At 50.2% G+C, this 21,658-nt stretch overlaps 1 protein-coding gene across 1 annotated transcript in view; it reads right to left on the reverse strand.

Annotated features, from left to right (window-relative positions):
• The window catches only part of LOC144791208 (neuropeptide Y receptor type 1-like), a 124,684-nt gene extending 105,128 nt beyond the window's left edge, over positions 1-19,556 (reverse strand). Inside the window, exon 1 of the mRNA XM_078665858.1 lies at positions 19,421-19,556. The gene's annotated coding sequence lies outside the window, so the exon portion shown is untranslated. The remainder of the gene's footprint in view (positions 1-19,420) is intronic.
• Positions 19,557-21,658: the final 2,102 nt, after the last annotated feature.

Genomic DNA, 21,658 nt, shown 5'->3' on the forward strand with positions numbered 1-21,658 from the left:
CGTCTTCAGCCAGGCTTGCTTGAATCCAGTGGCAAAGTGAGCAAGGGACTCACGTCTGAGCATACCCTGCCAACTTATGGCGACAAAGTGGTACAAAAGGGGGTGGTGATGGACGGAGTATCCGAACCAATCAAACACTCACACCCAGTCAACAGATCTGGGTTTAATCCATCACCGTTCTTTAGCCCACTCTGCCACCCCAGTTCAGACATGGGTATATGCAAATCAGTCTGACCCTGTGCCTCATGGGAACAGTCCAGCCCGAACTGCCAAGCCATGCCTTCCCTGGACCGGACTCAAGCTTCCTAGGACCAGTTTCTGGCATTACAACCGTCTTCAGCCAGGCTTGCTTGAATCCAGTGGCAAAGTGAGCAAGGGACTCACGTCTGAGCATACCCAGCCAACTTATGGCGACAAAGCGATACAAAAGAGGGTGATGATGGACGGAGTATCCGAACCAATCAAACACTCACACCCAGTCAACAGATCTGGGTTTAATCCATCACCGTTCTTTAGCCCACTCTGCCACCCCAGTTCAGACATGAGTATATGCAAATCAGTCTGACCCTGTGCCTCATGGGAACAGTCCAGCCCGAACTGCCAAGCCATGCCTTCCCTGGACCGGACCCATGCTTCCTAGGACCGGTTTATGGCATTACAGCCGTCTTCAGCCAGGCTTGCTTGAATCCAGTGGCACAGTGAGCAAGGGACTCACGTCTGAGCATACCCTGCCAACTTATGGCGACAAAGCGGTACAAAAGGGGGTGGTGATGACATGGAAGGCATGGCTTGGCAGTTCGGGCTGGACTGTTCCCATGACATGGAAGGCATGGCTTGGCAGTTCGGGCTGGACTGTTCCCATGAGGCACAGGGTCAGACTGATTTGCATATAGCCATGTCTGAACTGGGGTGGCAGAGTGGGCTAAAGAACGGTGATGGATCAAACCCAGATCTTTTGACTGGGTGTGAGTGTTTGATTGGTTCAGATGCTCCGTCTATCACCACCCCCTTTTGTACTGCTTTGGCCACCATAAGTGTGGCAGGGTATGCTCAGACGTGAGTCCCTTGCTCACTTTGCCACTGGATTCAAGCAAGCTGGGCTGAAGGCGGCTGTAATGCCAGAAACCGGTCCTCGGAAGCTTGTTTCCGGTCCAGGGAAGGCATGGCTTGGCAGTTCGGGCTGGACTGTTCCCATGAGGCACAGGGTCAGACTGATTTGCATATAGCCCTGTCTGAACTGGGGTGGCAGAGTGGGCTAAAGAACGGTGATGGATCAAACCCAGATCTTTTGACTGGGTGTGAGTGTTTGATTGGTTCAGATGCTCCGTCTATCACCACCCCCTTTTGTACTGCTTTGGCCGCCATAAATGTGGCATAGTATGCTCAGATGTGAGTCCTTTGCTCACTTTGCCACTGGATTCAAGCAAGCCGGTCTGAAGACGGCTGGAATGCCAGAAACCGGTCCTCGGAAGCTTGTTTCCGGTCCAGGGAAGGCATGGCTTGGCAGTTCGGGCTGGACTGTTTCCATGAGGCACAGGGTCAGACTGATTTGCATATAGCCATGTCTGAACTGGGGTGGCAGAGTGGGCTAAAGAATGATGATGGATCAAACCCAGATCTTTTGACTGGGTGTGAGTGTTTGATTGGTCCAGATGCTCCGTCTATCACCACCCCCTTTTGTACTGCTTTTGCCGCCATAAGTGTGGCAGGGTATGCTCAGACGTAAGTCCCTTGCTCACTTTGCCACTGGATTCAAGCAAGCCGGGCTGAAGACGGCTGTAATGCCAGAAACCGGTCCTCGGAAGCTTGTTTCCGGTCCAGGGAAGGCATGGCTTGGCAGTTCGGGCTGGACTGTTCCCATGAGGCACAGGGTCAGACTGATTTGCATATAGCCATGTCTGAACTGGGGTGGCAGAGTGGGCTAAAGAACGGTTATGGATCAAACCCAGATCTTTTGACTGGGTGTGAGTGTTTGATTGGTTCAGATGCTCCGTCTATCACGACCCCCTTTTGTACTGCTTTGGCCGCCATAAGTGTGGCAGGGTATGCTCAGACGTGAGTCCCTTGCTCACTTTGCCACTGGATTCAAGCAAGCCGGGCTGAAGATGGCTGTAATGCCAGAAACCGGTCATCGGAAGCTTGTTTCCGGTCCAGGGAAGGCATGGCTTTTGCAGTTCGGGCTGGACTGTTCCCATGAGGCAGAGGGTCAGACTGATTTGCATATAGCCATGTCTGAACTGGGGTGGCAGAGTGGGCTAAAGAACGGTGATGGATCAAACCCAGATCTTTTGACTGGGTGTGAGTGTTTGATTGGTTCAGATGCTCCGTCTATCACCACCCCCTTTTGTACTGCTTTGGCCGCCATAAGTGTGGCAGGGTATGCTCAGACATGAGTCCCTTGCTCACTTTGCCACTGGATTCAAGCAAGCCGGGCTGAAGACGGCTGTAATGCCAGAAACCGGTCCTCGGAAGCATGTTTCCGGTCCAGGGAAGGCATGGCTTGGCAGTTCGGGCTGGACTGTTCCCATGAGGCACAGGGTCAGACTGATTTGCATATAGCTATGTCTGAACTGGGGTGGCAGAGTGGGCTAAAGAACGGTGATGGATCAAACCCAGATCTTTTGACTGGGTGTGAGTGTTTGATTGGTTCAGATGCTCCGTCTATCACCACCTCCTTTTGTACTGCTTTGGCCGCCATAAATGTGGCAGAGTATGCTCAAATGTGAGTCCCTTGCTCACTTTGCCACTGGATTCAAGCAAGCTGGGCTGAAGACGGCTGTAATGCCAGAAACCGGTCCTCGGAAGCTTGTTTCCGGTCCAGGGAAGGCATGGCTTGACAGTTCGGGCTGGACTGTTTCCATGAGGCACAGGGTCAGACTGATTGGCATATAGCCATGTCTGAACTGGGGTGGCAGAGTGGGCTAAAGAATGATGATGGATCAAACCCAGATCTTTTGACTGGGTGTGAGTGTTTGATTGGTTCAGATGCTCCGTCTATCAGCACCCCCCTTTGTACTGCTTTGGCCGCCATAAGTGTGGCAGGGTATGCTCAGACGTGAGTCCCTTGCTCACTTTGCCACTGGATTCAAGCAAGCCGGGCTGAAGAAGGCTGTAATGCCAGAAACCAGACCTCGGAAGCTTGTTTCCGGTCCAGGGAAGGCATGGCTTGACAGTTCGGGCTGGACTGTTCCCATGAGGCACAGGGTCAGACTGATTTGCATATAGCCATGTCTGAACTGGGGTTGCAGAGTGGGCTGAAGAACGGTGGTGGATCAAACCCAGATCTTTTGACTGGGTGTGAATGTTTGATTGGTTCAGATGCTCCGTCTATCACCACCCCCTTTTGTACTGCTTTTGCCGCCATAAGTGTGGCAGGGTATGCTCAGACGTGAGTCCCTTGCTCACTTTGCCACTGGATTCAAGCAAGCCTGGCTGAAGACGGCTGTAATGCCAGAAACCGGTCCTCGGAAGCTTGTTTCCGGTCCAGGGAAGGCATGGCTTGGCAGTTCGGGCTGGACTGGTCCCATGAGGCACAGGGTCAGACTGATTTGCATATAGCCATGTCTGAACTGGGGTGGCAGAGTGGGCTAAAGAACGGTTATGGATCAAACCCAGATCTTTTGACTGGGTGTGAGTGTTTGATTGGTTCAGATGCTCCGTCTATCACGACCCCCTTTTGTACTGCTTTGGCCGCCATAAGTGTGGCAGGGTATGCTCAGACATGAGTCCCTTGCTCTCTTTGCCACTGGATTCAAGCAAGCCGGGCTGAAGATGGCTGTAATGCCAGAAACCGGTCCTCGGAAGCTTGTTTCCGGTCCAGGGAAGGCATGGCTTTTGCAGTTCGGGCTGGACTGTTCCCATGAGGCACAGGGTCAGACTGATTTGCATATAGCCATGTCTGAACTGGGGTGGCAGAGTGGGCTAAAGAACGGTGATGGATCAAACCCAGATCTTTTGACTGGGTGTGAGTGTTTGATTGGTTCAGATGCTCCGTCTATCACAACCCCCTTTTGTACTGCTTTGGCCGCCATAAGTGTGGCAGGGTATGCTCAGACGTGAGTCCCTTGCTCACTTTGCCACTGGATTCAAGCAAGCCGGGCTGAAGACGGCTGTAATGCCAGAAACCGGTCCTCGGAAGCATGTTTCCGGTCCAGGGAAGGCATGGCTTGGCAGTTCGGGCTGGACTGTTCCCATGAGGCACAGGGTCAGACTGATTTGCATATAGCCATGTCTGAACTGGGGTGGCAGAGTGGGCTAAAGAACGGTGATGGATCAAACCCAGATCTTTTGACTGGGTGTGAGTGTTTGATTGGTTCAGATGCTCCGTCTATCACCACCTCCTTTTGTACTGCTTTGGCCGCCATAAATGTGGCAGAGTATGCTCAAATGTGAGTCCCTTGCTCACTTAGCCACTGGATTCAAGCAAGCCGGGCTGAAGACGGCTGTAATGCCAGAAACCGGTCCTCGGAAGCTTGTTTCCGGTCCAGGGAAGGCATGGCTTGGCAGTTCGGGCTGGACTGATTCCATGAGGCACAGGGTCAGACTGATTGGCATATAGCCATGTCTGAACTGGGGTGGCAGAGTGGGCTAAAGAATGATGATGGATCAAACCCAGATCTTTTGACTGGGTGTGAGTGTTTGATTGGTTCAGATGCTCCGTCTATCACCACCCCCCTTTGTACTGCTTTGGCCGCCATAAGTGTGGCAGGGTATGCTCAGACGTGAGTCCCTTGCTCACTTTGCCACTGGATTCAAGCAAGCCGGGCTGAAGACGGCTGTAATGCCAGAAACCAGACCTCGGAAGCTTGTTTCCGGTCCAGGGAAGGCATGGCTTGGCAGTTCGGGCTGGACTGTTCCCATGAGGCACAGGGTCAGACTGATTTGCATATAGCCATGTCTGAACTTGGGTTGCAGAGTGGGCTAAAGAACGGTGGTGGATCAAACCCAGATCTTTTGACTGGGTGTGAGTGTTTGATTGGTTCAAATGCTCCGTCTATCACCACCCCCTTTTGTACTGCTTTTGCCGCCATAAGTGTGGCAGGCTATGCTCAGACGTGAGTCCCTTGCTCACTTTGCCACTGGATTCAAGTAAGCCGGGCTGAAGACGGCTGTAATGCCAGAAACCGGTCCTCGGAAGCTTGTTTCCGGTCCAGGGAAGGCATGGCTTGGCAGTTCGGGCTGGACTGTTCCCATGAGGCACTGGGTCAGACTGATTTGCATATAGCCATGTCTGAACTGGGGTGGCAGAGTGGGCTAAAGAACGGTTATGGATCAAACCCAGATCTTTTGACTGGGTGTGAGTGTTTGATTGGTTCAGATGCTCCGTCTATCACCACCCCCTTTTGTACTGCTTTGGCCGCCATAAGTGTGGCAGGGTATGCTCAGACGTGAGTCCCTTGCTCACTTTGCCACTGGATTCAAGCAAGCTGGGCTGAAGGCGGCTGTAATGCCAGAAACCGGTCCTCGGAAGCTTGTTTCCGGTCCAGGGAAGGCATGGCTTGGCAGTTCGGGCTGGACTGATTCCATGAGGCACAGGGTCAGACTGATTGGCATATAGCCATGTCTGAACTGGGGTGGCAGAGTGGGCTAAAGAATGATGATGGATCAAACCCAGATCTTTTGACTGGGTGTGAGTGTTTGATTGGTTCAGATGCTCCGTCTATCACCACCCCCCTTTGTACTGCTTTGGCCGCCATAAGTGTGGCAGGGTATGCTCAGACGTGAGTCCCTTGGTCACTTTGCCACTGGATTCAAGCAAGCCGGGCTGAAGACGGCTGTAATGCCAGAAACCAGACCTCGGAAGCTTGTTTCCGGTCCTGGGAAGGCATGGCTTGGCAGTTCGGGATGGACGGTTCCCATGAGGCACAGGGTCAGACTGATTTGCATATAGCCATGTCTGAACTTGAGTTGCAGAGTGGGCTAAAGAACGGTGGTGGATCAAACCCAGATCTTTTGACTGGGTGTGAGTGTTTGATTGGTTCAGATGCTCCGTCTATCACCATCCCCTTTTGTACTGCTTTTGCCGCCATAAGTGTGGCAGGGTATGCTCAGACGTGAGTCCCTTGCTCACTTTGCCACTGGATTCAAGTAAGCCGGGCTGAAGACGGCTGTAATGCCAGAAACCGGTCCTCGGAAGCTTGTTTCCGGTCCAGGGAAGGCATGGCTTGGCAGTTCGGGCTGGACTGTTCCCATGAGGCACTGGGTCAGACTGATTTGCATATAGCCATGTCTGAACTTGAGTTGCAGAGTGGGCTAAAGAACGGTGGTGGATCAAACCCAGATCTTTTGACTGGGTGTGAGTGTTTGATTGGTTCAGATGCTCCGTCTATCACCACCTCCTTTTGTACTGCTTTGGCCGCCATAAGTGTGGCAGGGTATGCTCAGACGTGAGTCCCTTGCTCACTTTGCCACTGGATTCAAGCAAGCCGGGCTGAAGACGGCTGTAATGCCAGAAACCGGTCCTCGGAAGCTTGTTTCCGGTCCAGGGAAGGCAGGGCTTGGCAGTTCGGGCTGGACTGTTCCGATGAGGCACAGGGTCCGGCTGATTTGCATATAGCCATGTCTGAACTGGGGTGGCAGAGTGGGCTAAAGAACGGTGATGGATCAAACCCAGATCTTTTGACTGGGTGTGAGTGTTTGATTGGTTCAGATGCTCCGTCTATCACCACCCCTTTTGTACTGCCACGGAAAAGCAGGCGGTGATTGCTGCGGGGGCCCCCTGCGGGGTCCCCAGGTGATGCCAGTGTTGGGGGTGCACATGGGGGGTACCTATGGTACCCCCCACATTTGCATATGCAAAGCGGCAGGCACCGCGCGGTGCCTGCCACTTTGCATATGCAAATGCGTGCTGAAATGTTTATCATTGTGGCGGGAGGTGCTGAGTGCACCGCCCACCACAATGATAAACATATAGGATGTGCCTGCCACTGTGGCGGGCACATCCTAATTCCCCCTACGGGACCCCCGCCCTTATGGCGGGCGGTCCCGTTCTCCGTTAGGGTGGCGGGCAGACAAAGTCTGCCCGCCATCCTAATGTGCCCCTTAGTGTGCATAGTCCACTCTTCCTCCCACCCTGAGCCCTAACCCAGCCTGCAGCAAACAAAAATAAAAAGATAACAACCTTGTTATTATCGTTTTAATTTACCCCTTTTCACTGCTAGAAAAGCAGTGGGGCAACACACCTCCACCGCCAGGATCACAGGATGTTGAGAGGTCCTCCTGAGACTCGAACCCGGTTCCCCAGCTTCGAGGTCGACCACCCTAGCCGTTAGGCGACATTCTCTCCCCAGCTGCTTAACCACTGTCATGCTGCCTCCCAAGACATGCTCACATTATACGTGTTAATTCTGTCTGAGTTTTTAAGCATGTTTCCTTCTACTAGTCTCGCCATTTTCCAAATTGTGAATGTGACACTAAATAACCAGAAAACGGGATAGAGTGTGAGGAGGACGTAGAATGTTATCAGGATAGAAAGTGCCTCTCTGTGCACCGACCGCAAGTCCGAAGGATGCACATTATGGACTCTAGAATCAGCCGCGGCCCATGGAGGGAGTTGCAGTTGGGCAGAAAGGCGGGGCAAAATGCGATGCAGCCCGCGCTACGAAATTCGTTTTATTAATTAAATTGTTTACTTGCCTCCAATTATCCATATTCCGGTTTTTAGCACCGCCCACCCTGCCCCTCCCCCGCCTTTCTGCCCCACCGCAACTCCCTCCACAGGCCGCGGCTTTCCAGAATTCTCATAGGCATGCAGCTACACATGGACTCAGTGCTATCCAATGAGGAGCATCCATTCTTAGCGTGGAAATGCAAAATTGAACAGACACGTGCCACATAATTCTTCTGCCCCAAATACTGCCTGTTCCCCCACCTATAATAATAGCTCACAATACATGGTGGTCGAAAGGAATGGATGCAAAAAAGAAACACAGATCGTGCAAAAAAGAAATGTGATATTGCTCGAAATAAAGTCTCCTGTCACGCTTCTGTCCACCCACTTGAGCATGGGTGCGGCCATTTTACTGTGGTGTTTACCTGCCAATAGCTTCTTGCTCCTCTTACATGCGCTGCCTTATAAGGCTGAAAATGCCTTGTTGTCTTTCAAAATTGTTCCTATATTCCCATGATTCAATCTAGTAGATCTACAGTAACAGCCTTGGAGGACGACTGTGAAAAGGGGGTGTTGGATAGGCTCAGGAGAACGTCAGCAGTTATTTTTAGCCATTCAAAAGTATTGTATGTCATAAGTGACTAATAGAACATTTCTCATAAAAAAACAAGTTCCAATATGCATTAGTAAAAAAAACATCAGTAGTACAACCAATATTGTGCTAATAGATGGCAGGATGACTCAGTGAGGTAAATGTTCATCGCTGAGATACAAGGGGTCTGCAGATCAGAAGCGTGAGTCTCTGCAATGAGCCTCAGCCTCTGTGAACTGAATGCCATCAAAGTGGGAAAATGTAAGTGCTGTGATGTATAGTGTTTAGAAACTACACATGAGGGTTGTGAAGCGCTATATAGAAAGCAAGTTATTAGGTTGAAGCCTAACACACAGCGCAGCTGTCTGGTTTGTTGAAAAAATGTGGGGGCATTTGGACAGCTTTCCTGGGAATACTTTCTGCCCATTGCTTACCATTGGCTTTGTGGTTGGTAACTTACACATCCTGGCTTTCTATTTACTGGTTCAATTTATTTAAGGTGTGCAGCTTGAGTTTGTCCCTTCTGTTGCCCAAACCCTATTTACTGTATTCTTCCAGCAGTGCTGAATTTCTGTAAACAGACCTTCAAATCGTGTTCTTATCTTGTCACACTTGCTGTGCATTCAAAGACAGCAGTCAAATTCAGGCTCTGTTTTCCAGGTAGCTTGGTGTCTACTTTTCTTTCTCTGACTTCAATGTGAGAGGATTTATATGACAATCTTGCTGGATACTGGGGATAGGAAAGTTTTTTTTCCTAGCACACAGAATGTATCAGAATTAGGAACGCATCAATGAAGCTCATTTTTATGTTAATTCAGAAGTGTGTTGGAAACAAATACTTTAATATGGTCAAAATAAATCAATACAATAAGTGATGTAATTTCCACACATTATCGTTTGTGTGTTCTATAGTTTTAGTAGTAAAACTGTATGTTTGTGCAAATGTTAAAGGCCATTACAATTGAAAATGTTTTGTCTGTAATGGCAGTGTGCTACCATACCATCTATACTCACTCTACGCCACACCACTCTATTCTGCACCACTCCACGCCACTGCACTCTACTCTGCACCAATCCACTTTATACCTCTCCACTGTATGCCACTGAACTCTACGCCTCTCTACTCTATTCTGCACCACTCTCCTCTATGCCAATACACTCTACATCACTCTACTCTACACCCTTCAACAATGCACTCTACACCACTATGCACAACTGCACTATACTCCACTGCACCTTATGCCAATACACTCTACGCCAATGTACTCTACTCTGTAACACTCAACTCTATACCTCTGCACTCTATGACAATCCACAGTATGCCACTCCAATCTCCCCTACACCACTGCACTGTACACCACCTTACGCCATTACTCTCTACACCACACTATGCTACTGCACTCTACCCTCCACCACTCCACTCTACTCTAAAATAATCTACTATACGCCACTGCACTCGACGCAACTCCAAAATCACTGCAGTCTGTCACTCTACTCTATGCCACTGCACTTTACACCACTATACTCTACACCACTGCACTCTATGCCAATGCACTCCACACACCTGCACCACTGTGCTCTATGCCACTGCACTCCATGCCACTCTGCAACAATGCACTCTACGCCACTGCACTCTATGCCAATACACTCTAGGTCAATGCACCCTATTCTGTAACACTCCACTTTACGCCTCTGCACTCAACGCCAATCCGCCGTACACCACTCTGATATACTCTGCACCACTTTACTCTACACTACTTTATGCCACCGCATTTTACCCTGCACCACTCCACTTCACTCTACTCTACGGCACTGCACTTTTCACCACTGCACTTTAAGCCACTGTACTCCACTCTGCACCACTCCACTCTATGCCACTGCACTCTACGCCACTCCAAACCACTGCACTCTATTTCGCTGTACTTTACACCACTCTACTCTATACCACTGAACTCTATGGCAATGCACTCTCAACTGCACCACTGTACTCTACGCCACTGCTCTCTGTGCCACTCTACACCACTGCACTCTACACCAATGCACTATATTCTGCAACACTGCACACTACTCTGCACTACTGCATTCTATGCCAGTGCACTCTACACCACTGCAATCTATGCCACAGCCTCTATGGTAATATATTCTACTCTGCACCACTCTACGCCACTCTGCTCTGCTGCACTGTGCACCACTGCACTCCACTCCACTGAAACCTATGCCACTCTACTCTGCACCATTCCACTCTGCACCACTCCAATCCAGTATGCAACACTCTAATCTACGCCACGGCATTCTACAGCATTGCATTGTACGCTGTTGAATTCTATGCCAATGCACTCTACACCACTCTACTCTGTACCAGGCCACTCTACAGAACACCACTCTATGTGACTCCACTCTATGCCACTCCAATACACAACACTCTATGTCACTACACTCTAGGACACTCTTCTCCACTCTTCTCCATTCCACTCTAGGATACTCCACGCCATTCCACTATATGATACTCCATGCCACCCTCCTCTACGCCAAAAACCTTTAGTCATGCTGAACAGCAGTCATGCTGGTGTACAACATGGCTAAAACACTTTGGCAAAGCCAATAGCTCTTGCATAGCAAGACCTGTTGACTTTTCCAGTGCTTGTTATTATAATACCCTTATGCCTGCTTCATAGAAAATACTGTGAATTTCTCAGCAGATGCATGTCACAATATCAAGACAAAATATTGGCCTGCAAATAAATGGCACCCACAAAATCGACTATCACCATATAGTCAAGGTGATTACATATAGGGATGTACAGATTTACTATTCTAAACTTCATATCTTCTTACCTTGACGATATACTGGTAAAGTGCTCCTCACTGCCTTTGCGAAGCTAGCTTTGTACATAGTATACCAAAGTAAAGTATTGTGAGAGTCCAGTGGAGCCCCAGAGGCTTAAGTAGATATTATTAAAAGCTCTATTTGTGGTAGTGTGTTCGAGCAGTTAGGCGTATCAGAGGGCTGTGTTAAGCATGTGTTGTACACACTCAAGCACCTAATGAAAACACACTCAAAAACTGAATCCCAGACAAACTGTTTTGGAGAGATATGGTGCAGCGGCCAGGGCAGCTAAATTTGGAGCACAGGGTTGACGGTTCAATCTCTGGCTCTGGCGGCAGCTCAGTTCAGCACCTCGTGACTCTGGGCAATAGATCACTTAATTTCCATGATGGCCCCCAGCGCCTTGAGACCCATAAGGGTGAGTAGTTTGCGCTTTACAAATAAGGATTTACATTTATAAAAAGTTATTATGTTGTTATTTTATTTTAGAACCAAGAGGAACGCAGCTGCAGGTAAGTAACAGTTTTCAAGAGTAGTAATAGTTTCAGAATGCAGTAGGAATACTTTACAGTATGAGAAATTATTTTGTGTTGTCAACCAAAAACAGTAGCAACTTACCAGCTGTAAAAAATAGACATTAAATGCAGTAGGAGAAATGCAATGTAATCTTATGGAAGGAAAATAGTTATAGGCATTAACAGGTAAGTACATGACGTACTCTTCCAGCCTTCAGGGGTTTAGACCAACACTGGACAAGATTCAGTTTAAGGTAGGTACTGCACCACCAGTGGCACTTGGGCGGCCAGATGCAGAGGTCACTGAGCCCAATGTTAGTCATTGAAGACTGGGGGCACCCACAAGAGGTGCGGTTTGCAGGTAGGTAACCACGGTTTTAGGGCACAGGCCCCGGGGGCTAAAGTGAGCACTAGGGGGGGCCACAAGGCAGCACCAACCTTATACCACCAGCAGCAATGGGGCGGCTGTGTGCAGGGTGCAAATCAGCATCGGGGCCCAATGAGTTTCAATGGGGAATCTCGGTTGCACAAAGAGGCTGCCGACTCAGACCAGAAGGCTGTATGAAGGTGAACACCGGCAGGGCAGGTAAGTTGGGAAGTCAAAGGAATGCTGGGCACCATCGGCTGGGCTCCCCAAGGTCAGGGGCTGAGGATGCAGGGGTGCCATTTGGTGTCGAATTTTCTCTACTTTAGCCTGTCGCTGTCAGGGGGACCATTCAAGATGAGACTGCAAGCGTTGTTGTGGAGTCCAGGAGAAAGACTGCACACGCTGGAATCAAGATCAGGATTACTGGGAATACTTGGTTGGACAGGTAAGCCACTCAGACTCTGGCCTTGGGCCCTGGGTGCAGGGTGGGCAGGTGTCGGAGATCCCCCTGGTTCCGGGGTCCTTGAAGTTGGAGTTTTTCTGGACAGGGCTGCTGCCCTTGGGAGATCTGGTCTTTGTTGAAGCATGGGCAGTCTTCCTCATGTTCTGGAAGTCGCTGGCCACAGGACAGGCATTGTCTTCTTCGCAGGGTCTTTGAACAGGAGACAGGCTGGTAGGGCTAAGGTCAACTCAGTAGTCATCTTTCAGGCTTGGCTTCACTGCGTCTTCTTCATTCTTTTCTTTTTAAGTAACAGGAATCTGAAGATCAAGGTTCAGGGTTACCCTTAAATACTGAATTCAGGGGCAGTACTGGCAGATGGTGCCAATGGTCTACTTGTCTTTTAGGGTGACTACCTTTAGTATGTCCCCTCCCTAATGGGAGGGGGCATCCCCTAACCAGATTAACTAAAATCCTTCCATGCAAGATGGAGGATTTTCTAAGGCGGGGTCATCTCAGTCCAGGGCACCTTAGGGGTGGCCCTGGCAGAGAGGGACACACACATCTCCTGCTTACTAATTTTCCAGCTGACCTTGCTGCCAAAAATGGGGCTTGGATAGGGGGCGGGCATCTCCACTTGCTGGAGAGGCCCTGGCTAGCATATCAAAGGCCAGGAAGTCTTTGAGGCTTACCACCCTGAATGCTGCTGTTTCTTCTTGGGGGTAGGTGTGAAGTATCTCCACCCCAAGCAGCCTTTGTCCCTAACACACGAGATCACAAGGGCTCCCACCTCAGGGGGTCGGAAACATGTCTGTGTGGCAGGCTGGTGAAGACCAGTCTGCTGGACATGAGGGAGCTGGTTATTTTTCAGGGGGCATCTCTAAGATGCCCTCTGAGTGTATTTTGCAAAAAACTGGCACCAGTATGGGTTTATTGTGCTGAGAAGTTTGATAGCAAACTTCTTAGCCTTCAGTAAAGCCATCATGGAGTTGTGGAGTTCATAATGACAACATCCCAGCCCATGTACTGAATATGGATTCACTGCACTTACAATGTCTAAGAATGGACTTAGACACAGTATGTGCATATAGCTCATGCAGCTTTGCCCTCGCCTGTGGTATAATGCCACAGGCGAGTCAATAAATGTAATGTGATAGTGCATGTTTACATCAGGAGGCTTGGGGTTGTCAGGCCTAAAGGAGTTATGAAGAAGAATTGTGCTCCGAGCACTATTCTTTTGAAATATTTTGTTTTAAATATCGCCCTACAAAAATATCTTTACCAGAATATCAATTACTACAATATTGTGAAGGGTGTATAGGCAAGTAGGTAAATAAATATATATCTTCAAGTTACATAGATGTCCGTTTTGAATAGTAAATCTATGCTTGTATGCGTGTGTGTGCTTTTGAATATATGACGTTACAACTCAACAATTACAATGCATGACTTTACAATGCTGTTTTTACAACGCAAATACCATTACATCGCATGATTTTACAACGCATGCCATTACAACATATTTTAGAAACTACCATTACAATGCATACATTATAATGCATACCATTACAACGCATATAATTACAATGCATAATACTTTTAGGGTAACAGTGGGGTAAGTGTTGGATAGTGTAGGGTAAAAATTACTATTCCCACTCCAGTGAGTGTAACAGTAGGGAAAGTGTTGGATGGTGTAAGGGTAACAATTACTATTCCCATGTACCCCAAAACCCATACCCACCCTAGAACTAAACAATCTCCATTACTTACCTTATAATGTGTTGCAATAGCATGCGTTGTAATGGTATGCGTTGTAATTGTATGCGTTGTAGTGACATGCGTTGTAATGACTGCGTTAAAATGGCATGCAAGGTAAAGGCAGTTGCGTTGTAACAACTGCTTTGTAATGACTGTGTTGTAATGGTTGTTTCCCGTGTGTGTGTGTGTGTGTGTGTACATATACGTGTGTTTCTTTGTGTATGTATGTATATTTCCAATATTGTGGTAGCCGATAGTCTGACTAAATATACTTTTGTAAGACAATATTTTTCTACCCACTATTCTGGCATACAACTGTCACCAGCTTGCTACAGTCACTGACATCATTAGACTCAGAAGGACCTGTGTACATAAATGATGCCCTTTGCTGGGTGAGTGCAGTATGACTGCCTCCTGGAATGCTGTAGGAAGGAGGAGTCCCTCGGACTGTGGTTGGGAGCCCCTGTGCGCACACCAGAGCTGCTGTCTGTTTCTGAAAAGGGTTAGTAACCAAACCAGGAAAGCAAATAAACTGCATATGGACGAGGCGCCTAACTGAGTGTCTCACCTTTAGGGTGAACATGTCATAGATGCTAGCTCAATGCAGGCAAAGAGAGGTTTCCCATATGTTATGTTATGGGACGGTATGGTACAGTAGAGAGTACGACCATTTGTAAAGCGCTCTTCTACCATATTTAGGTCCTCGCAGCACTTTCACAGTCCAGGCACTCTTTACTAGTCTGGAATTCTTGTCAACTGGTCTGAAGACATGTTTTTGGCTGTGATTGGTAAGGTCCTGTTATAAGCATATCTAAAGCAGCTCACATGTGTGTTTCCACACAAATGACAAGTTGCTTCTAAGGCAGGCGTCTGAGCCATCCTCAGGTGCTGTGTTTCTGGTGTTGTGCTCTGACCCATCCCTAAAACCTTGTTTCCAGAGCATGATGCAAAAATATGTATTTATTTAGAAAGTATTCTAGATGGCACAAACAAGACCATAAAGGATGTCAGAGAGCCTTGTGACATCTTACAGGATTTACAGGCATATCAGATATGATTGAAAATGACATACAATCTTTAGCAAGGTACCATACAGGAGGCGGATTTAACATCAATTCAGCCAATGAACATAACTCAAAGATTATCAGTAAACCGCATTACAAGATCTGGAGTATTTCCACATTAAGCAACCTGACAAGATTAGTGGCCTGTCAGATCAAATATCACTTCAATAGAGAGCATTAGCAGAACTGGATTACCTCCACAGGAAGCAAACTTTGAGGCAATCTAACAATATGAATTATCTGGCAGGTCAAGTTATTTCAGCAGAGATTCTTGAGTCACATTAGAGTAACAGCAACTTTTTAAAGGGTGACTGAGGTATTTGTTTTAAAAGACAGCACTGTAGATCAATATGTTTGGTGGATATCTCAGAGGTTTTTTTTTTTTCACTTTCTTTGTCTATGGCAAAATGCGTTAGTACATATGGACCATAGGGTCTTGTATGCAGGGCCACTGGAATTATGCGATTTTGTGGATGCAGATAAGTATGGATTTGCCTCATAATCCATCATCTTGAACATAATCTGCAGATTTTATATATTTTTTAAAAGAGTTTGTTGTAACTGAAAGGGATCAAAAGTTACTATAACATAAGAACGCATGCTGCTGCACAGTGGAAGGCCCTTTGCAGAAGTTCGCTGGCCCCCTTTCTGTTGCATATCTTGTATTTGGGCATTAAACTGCTACTAATGAAGTGACACCTTTGCCCAGACAGTGTTAAGCAACGCAAAATGGCAAAATGCGAAAGTAATACTATCACAAAAGGGTCGCATTATGCTGCATAATTTGCCTTTTCTTGACACTTAATTGAGTCTATCCTGCCACATAATGCGGTCCTTCCCCCACTGCATAATTCCAGTGGCCCTGCCTTTATCCCAGAGATGATGTTTTATAAATGCCTCTTGCCTCAATCATGAGCCAGCTTAAAGAACCTGAGACCGGACAGTGTTGCCCTTTATAGCAAAATGGATTGTTCTAATACTCCTAAATCCTTACACTCACCCTGCCGCACACGGGTGGTCACAAATCCTACCAATACCATTAATAGCAAATAGTATGAGGTCGTTTTTAGCGCCGATACCAGTTTTCTCCCACGCAGTAAGGAAAAGCATCCTTTGCAACCAATTTTCCTGCACAGTATTCCCCTGAGCACACTGCGCACGCGATGTCTTCTAGATAGGCCCTATTTTCAACTTGCCTGAGCACTCAGGGCTCCAAGTGTCTAAAGGGGGGTGGGGGTGCGCTGGTAATAGAGTCCAGAGAAAAGCGCCAGATCCCCGGAAACAAGAGACTGCTGTATGAATAAAGGACAGAGCGACCACTAAACGTTCACAGCCAGCTCTGTCAATGCAACTCGATGCGGACCTGCGGCTCCCCTATTCATTCAGTACAGGGCAGCCACCCGAGTAGAGCTCTCCTAATACACCTCAGTCCTGGCCTAGCGCATCCCTTCGGCTCCGATCCAGAGACCCCCTCAGAGCTGCGGCATCCCTGTCAATCAAGTACTGAGAGCCACCAACAGGTCTTCTGGTGCCTGCCGGGCCCCCAGCGCCCAGGCCTGGGAGTACTTAGGCTAATAATACATATAGCATTGTTGATGCACAGACCCCGTGCTGTTCCAGTGCAGGTACCCGCGCGCGGCTCAGTCACAGCTCTGCCTTCATTTTGACTTGGGGCACAAATTGCTAATTCGGTTCTATAACAAATACAGAGCAGACGAATGCACCTCGGCCTTGGCTGGGAGCGATGCTTGTTTCCAGGACATGAATCCAACAAGTCTTTGCAAATGCACCCGAGTCCTGATCTTCAACACAAACTGAAATCACAGCCAATGAACCCACCTCGAGCATGACACGCACCCACCACGGCTATCGGAGTACCAGATCTCACTCACTGCACACAGCTCCGTCAATGCACCTCAATCCTGATCTTTAGCACACACTGATACCCCAGGGCATGGGACAGCACAAATCACAGCCAATGCACCCACCTCGTGCATAACACGCACCCACCAGTGCCATCAGAGTACCAGATCTCACTCACTGCACACAGCTCTGTCAATGCACCTCAATGCTGATCTTTAGCACACACACATACCCCAGGGCATGGGACAGCACAAATCACAGCCAATGCACCCACCTCGTGCATTGCACGCACACACCACTGCTATCAGAGTACCAGATCCCACTCACTACACACAGCTCAGTCAATGCACCTCAATCCAAATCTTTAGCACAAACTGAAATCACAGTCAATGCACCTCGTGAATGACATGTGCCACCACTGCTATCAGAGTACTAGATCCCACTCACTGCACACAGCTCTGTCAATGCACCTCAATCCTGATCTTTAGCACACACTGATACCCCAAGGCATGGGACCGCACAAATCACAGCCAATGAACAGACCTCGTGCATTGCACGCACCGACCACGGCTATCAGAGTACCAGATCGCACTCACTGCACACTGCTCTGTCAATGCACCTCAATCCTGATCTTTAGCACACACTGATACCCCAGGGCATGGGACAGCACAAATCACAGCCAATGAACAGACCTCGTGCATTGCACGCACCGACCACGGCTATCAGAGTACCAGATCGCACTCACTGCACACAGCTCTGTCAATGCACCTCAATCCTGATCTTTAGCACAAACTGAAATCACAGTCAATGCACCTCGTGAATGACATGTGCCACCACTGCTATCAGAGTACCAGATCCCACTCACTGCACACAGCTCTGTCAATGCACCTCAATCCTGATCTTTAGCACACACTGATACCCCAGGGCATGGGACAGCACAAATCACAGCCAATGCACCCACCTCGTGAATGACACGCACCCACCACTGCCATCAGAGTACCAGATCCCAATCATTGCACACAGCTCAGTCAATGCACCTCAATCCTGATCTTTAGCACAAACTGAAATCACAGTCAATGCAACTCGTGAATGACATGTGCCACCACTGCTATCAGAGTACTAGATCCCACTCACTGCACACAGCTCTGTCAATGCACCTCAATCCTGATCTTTAGCACACACTGATACCCCAAGGCATGGGACCGCACAAATCACAGCCAATGAACAGACCTCGTGCATTGCACGCACCGACCACGGCTATCAGAGTACCAGATCGCACTCACTGCACACTGCTCTGTCAATGCACCTCAATCCTGACCTTTAGCACACACTGATACCCCAGGGCATGGGACAGCACAAATCACAGCCAATGAACAGACCTCGTGCATTGCACGCACCGACCACGGCTATCAGAGTACCAGATCGCACTCACTGCACACAGCTCTGTCAATGCACCTCAATCCTGATCTTTAGCACAAACTGAAATCACAGTCAATGCACCTTGTGAATGACATGTGCCACCACTGCTATCAGAGTACCAGATCCCACTCACTGCACACAGCTCTGTCAATGCACCTCAATCCTGATCTTTAGCACACACTGATACCCCAGGGCATGGGACAGCACACATCACAGCCAATGCACCCACCTCGTGAATGACACGCACCCACCACTGCTATCAGAGTACCAGATCCCAATCATTGCACACAGCTCAGTCAATGCACCTCAATCCTGATCTTTAGCACAAACTGAAATCACAGTCAATGCAACTCGTGAATGACATGCGCCACCACTGCTATCAGAGTACCAGACCGCACTCACTGCACACAGCTCTGTCAATGCACCTCAATCCTGATCTTTAGCACACACTGATAACCCAGGGCATGGGACAGCACAAATCACAGCCAATTCACCCACCTCGTGCATTGCACGCACCCACCACTGCTATCACAGTACCAGGTTCCACTGACTGCACACAGCTCCGTCAATGCACCTCAATCCTGATCTTTGGCACAAACTGAAATCACAGCCAATGCACCTCATGCGCCACCACTGCTATCAGAGTACCAGATCTCATTCACTGCACACAGCTCTGTCAATGCACCTCAATCCTGATCTTTAGCACACACTGATACCCCAAGGCATGGGACCGCACAAATCACAGCCAATGCACCCTCCTCGTGCATTACACGTGCACCTCAATCCTTTCCCGCAGCACCCCCAGAAAGCACCATCCGGAGCACCTTGCACACCAATCTTAAAATCCTCACCAAAACAGCCCTTCTGCACCAGCATTGGGGCCAAAACCTGCCAAAGCACCCCAACCTTGACCTGTTACAGCCCATATAGTTATAGTACGGGGACCCCCACACCGCGGTTCCCTTACCTGGGGCCCCTCTACAGCATGGTGCTCGGTGGCCGCAGGTGGTCCGGGGCAGCGGGGTGCTCGCTCAGCCGGTGGGCTCCATGTTTGCTGCAGGGCACTCGCCGGTGTCTCTTCAGACCCTGGTGTCGTCTCCAAGCTGCGGGTGTGATGATCCCCGCGATCCACCGCGGGAGGGTCAGTACGAGAGACAGCGAGAGAGAGAGAGAGGAAAGCACCAGACTCCGCCCACAGAAACAGCGCAGATTCGGCGCCGCGTGGATGAAGGCGCGAAGAGGCAGCCCCGGAACGCCACCACCACCCCCTCCCCTCGAGCCCCCACCCCACAGGCGCCCACCTACACAGTGTGACCCACCACGCACCCCTCAGCTCAATGACGCGGGTGCGCTGCGCACCCACCGCGCAACTCCCGCATCGCTCCCCCCAAATCACCCCCCGCCACTGTATGTCGCTCTTTCAAGGCTAAGGCCCCCGCAGAACGCCACCTCCCCCCCCGTGAGTTCCTTCCAAAGAGATTTCCCACAACCATGTACCCACTATTTCTCCCCGCCCCATGACGAGCCCCCCCAATCAGTCAAACTCCATCTCACAAAAAGGCACATATACCGCTGTGTATCCCGCCGTGCATTTCTCCACGAGGGTTTCCCCAAATTTGTCAAACTTCGTCACACAAAGGAGCAATTAGACTGCGCAGATTTTCTATTTCCCACAGACGGGAAGATGGGAACGTGGGACCGTGATGGGGATGCTGGCGCCAAGACCAGCCTAGTAGGACCATCTGCTGTTGCTAAGCAATCGCTTCCCGTCGCCATGGAAACCACATGGGTTTTGGGGGTATGGCTTTCAAAGTAAGGCTTAGCCTCACCTCAGCTCTTCCAAAGTTCCTCAATCAGGGTGTGTAGCACGCCCTCCTGTAGCAGCAGTGCGGCGCACACAGCTGCGCCACTGTTCCTATCTCTGGACCCCAGAGCTCTCTGCTGTTCTAGTACTGGGACCCCAGACCACCCAACTCTGCCAATGTATCTAAATGCTGAACCACACCCCCCCGCTATCATTCTATCACGGGACTCAGTCGGCTCTGGCACTGCTCATCAAGCCTGCGCTGCAGAGTCACCCAGGACATCCCTGGCTGCACCCCGCCCACGCGCAGCTCTGGCATTGCACCTCAACCTTGAGCTGAGCTGCAGCGTCACCCAGGACATCCCTGCACCCCGACCCACGCACAGGCCAGGGACGTCACCCATGACATCCCTGGCCTCCAACCCATGCGCAGCTCTGGCATTCCACCTCAACCCCGCTCTGCAGCGTCACCCATGACATCCCTGGCCTCTAACCCATGCGCAGCTCTGGCATTGCACCTCAACCCCGCTCTGCAGCGTCACCCATGACATCCCTGCACCTCGGCCCACGCACAGGCCAGGGACGTCACCCATGACATCCCTGGCCTCCAACCCATGCGCAGCTCTGGCATTCCACCTCAACCCCGCTCTGCAGCGCCACCCATGACATCCCTGCACGACGGCCCACGCGCAGCTCTGACAGCCCTGCCACGCGCAGCTCTGGCATTGCACCTCAACTCTGCGCTGCAGCGTCACCCTTGGCAGCCAAGCATCCCGGCCCACGCGCAGCTCTGGCATTGCACCTCAACCCTGAGCTGCAACGTCACCCATTACATCCCTGCACCCGACCCACGCGCAGCTCTGGCATTGCACCTCAACCCTGAGCTGCAGCGTCACCCATGACAGCCCTGCACCTCGGCCCACCGTGCAGCTCTGGCATTGCATCTCAACACCGCTCTGCAGCGCTGCCTCACTCATGATATCCCCAACTCCTGCCCACACACAGCTCTGGCATTGCCCCTCAACCCTGAGCTGCAGCGTCACCCATGACAGCCCTGCACCCCGCCCACGCGCAGCTCTGGCATTGCACCTCAACTCTGAGCTGCAGCGTCACCCATGACAGCCCTGCACCCCGGCCCACGCGCAGCTATGGCATTGCACCTCAACTCTGAGCTGCAGCGTCACACATGACAGCCCTGCACCCCGCCCACGCGCAGCTCTGGCATTGCACCTCAACTCTGAGCTGCAGCGTCACCCATGACAGCCCTGCACCCCGGCCCACGCGCAGCTCTGGCATTGCACCTCAACTCTGAGCTGCAGCGTCACCCATGACAGCCCTGCCCTCCGGCCCACGCGCAGCTCTGGCATTGCACCTCAACTCTGAGCTGCAGCGTCACCCATG

This window comes from Lissotriton helveticus, chromosome 11 (assembly GCF_964261635.1).
Source record: "Lissotriton helveticus chromosome 11, aLisHel1.1, whole genome shotgun sequence".
In the NCBI taxonomy this organism is placed as follows: Eukaryota; Metazoa; Chordata; class Amphibia; order Caudata; family Salamandridae; genus Lissotriton; species Lissotriton helveticus.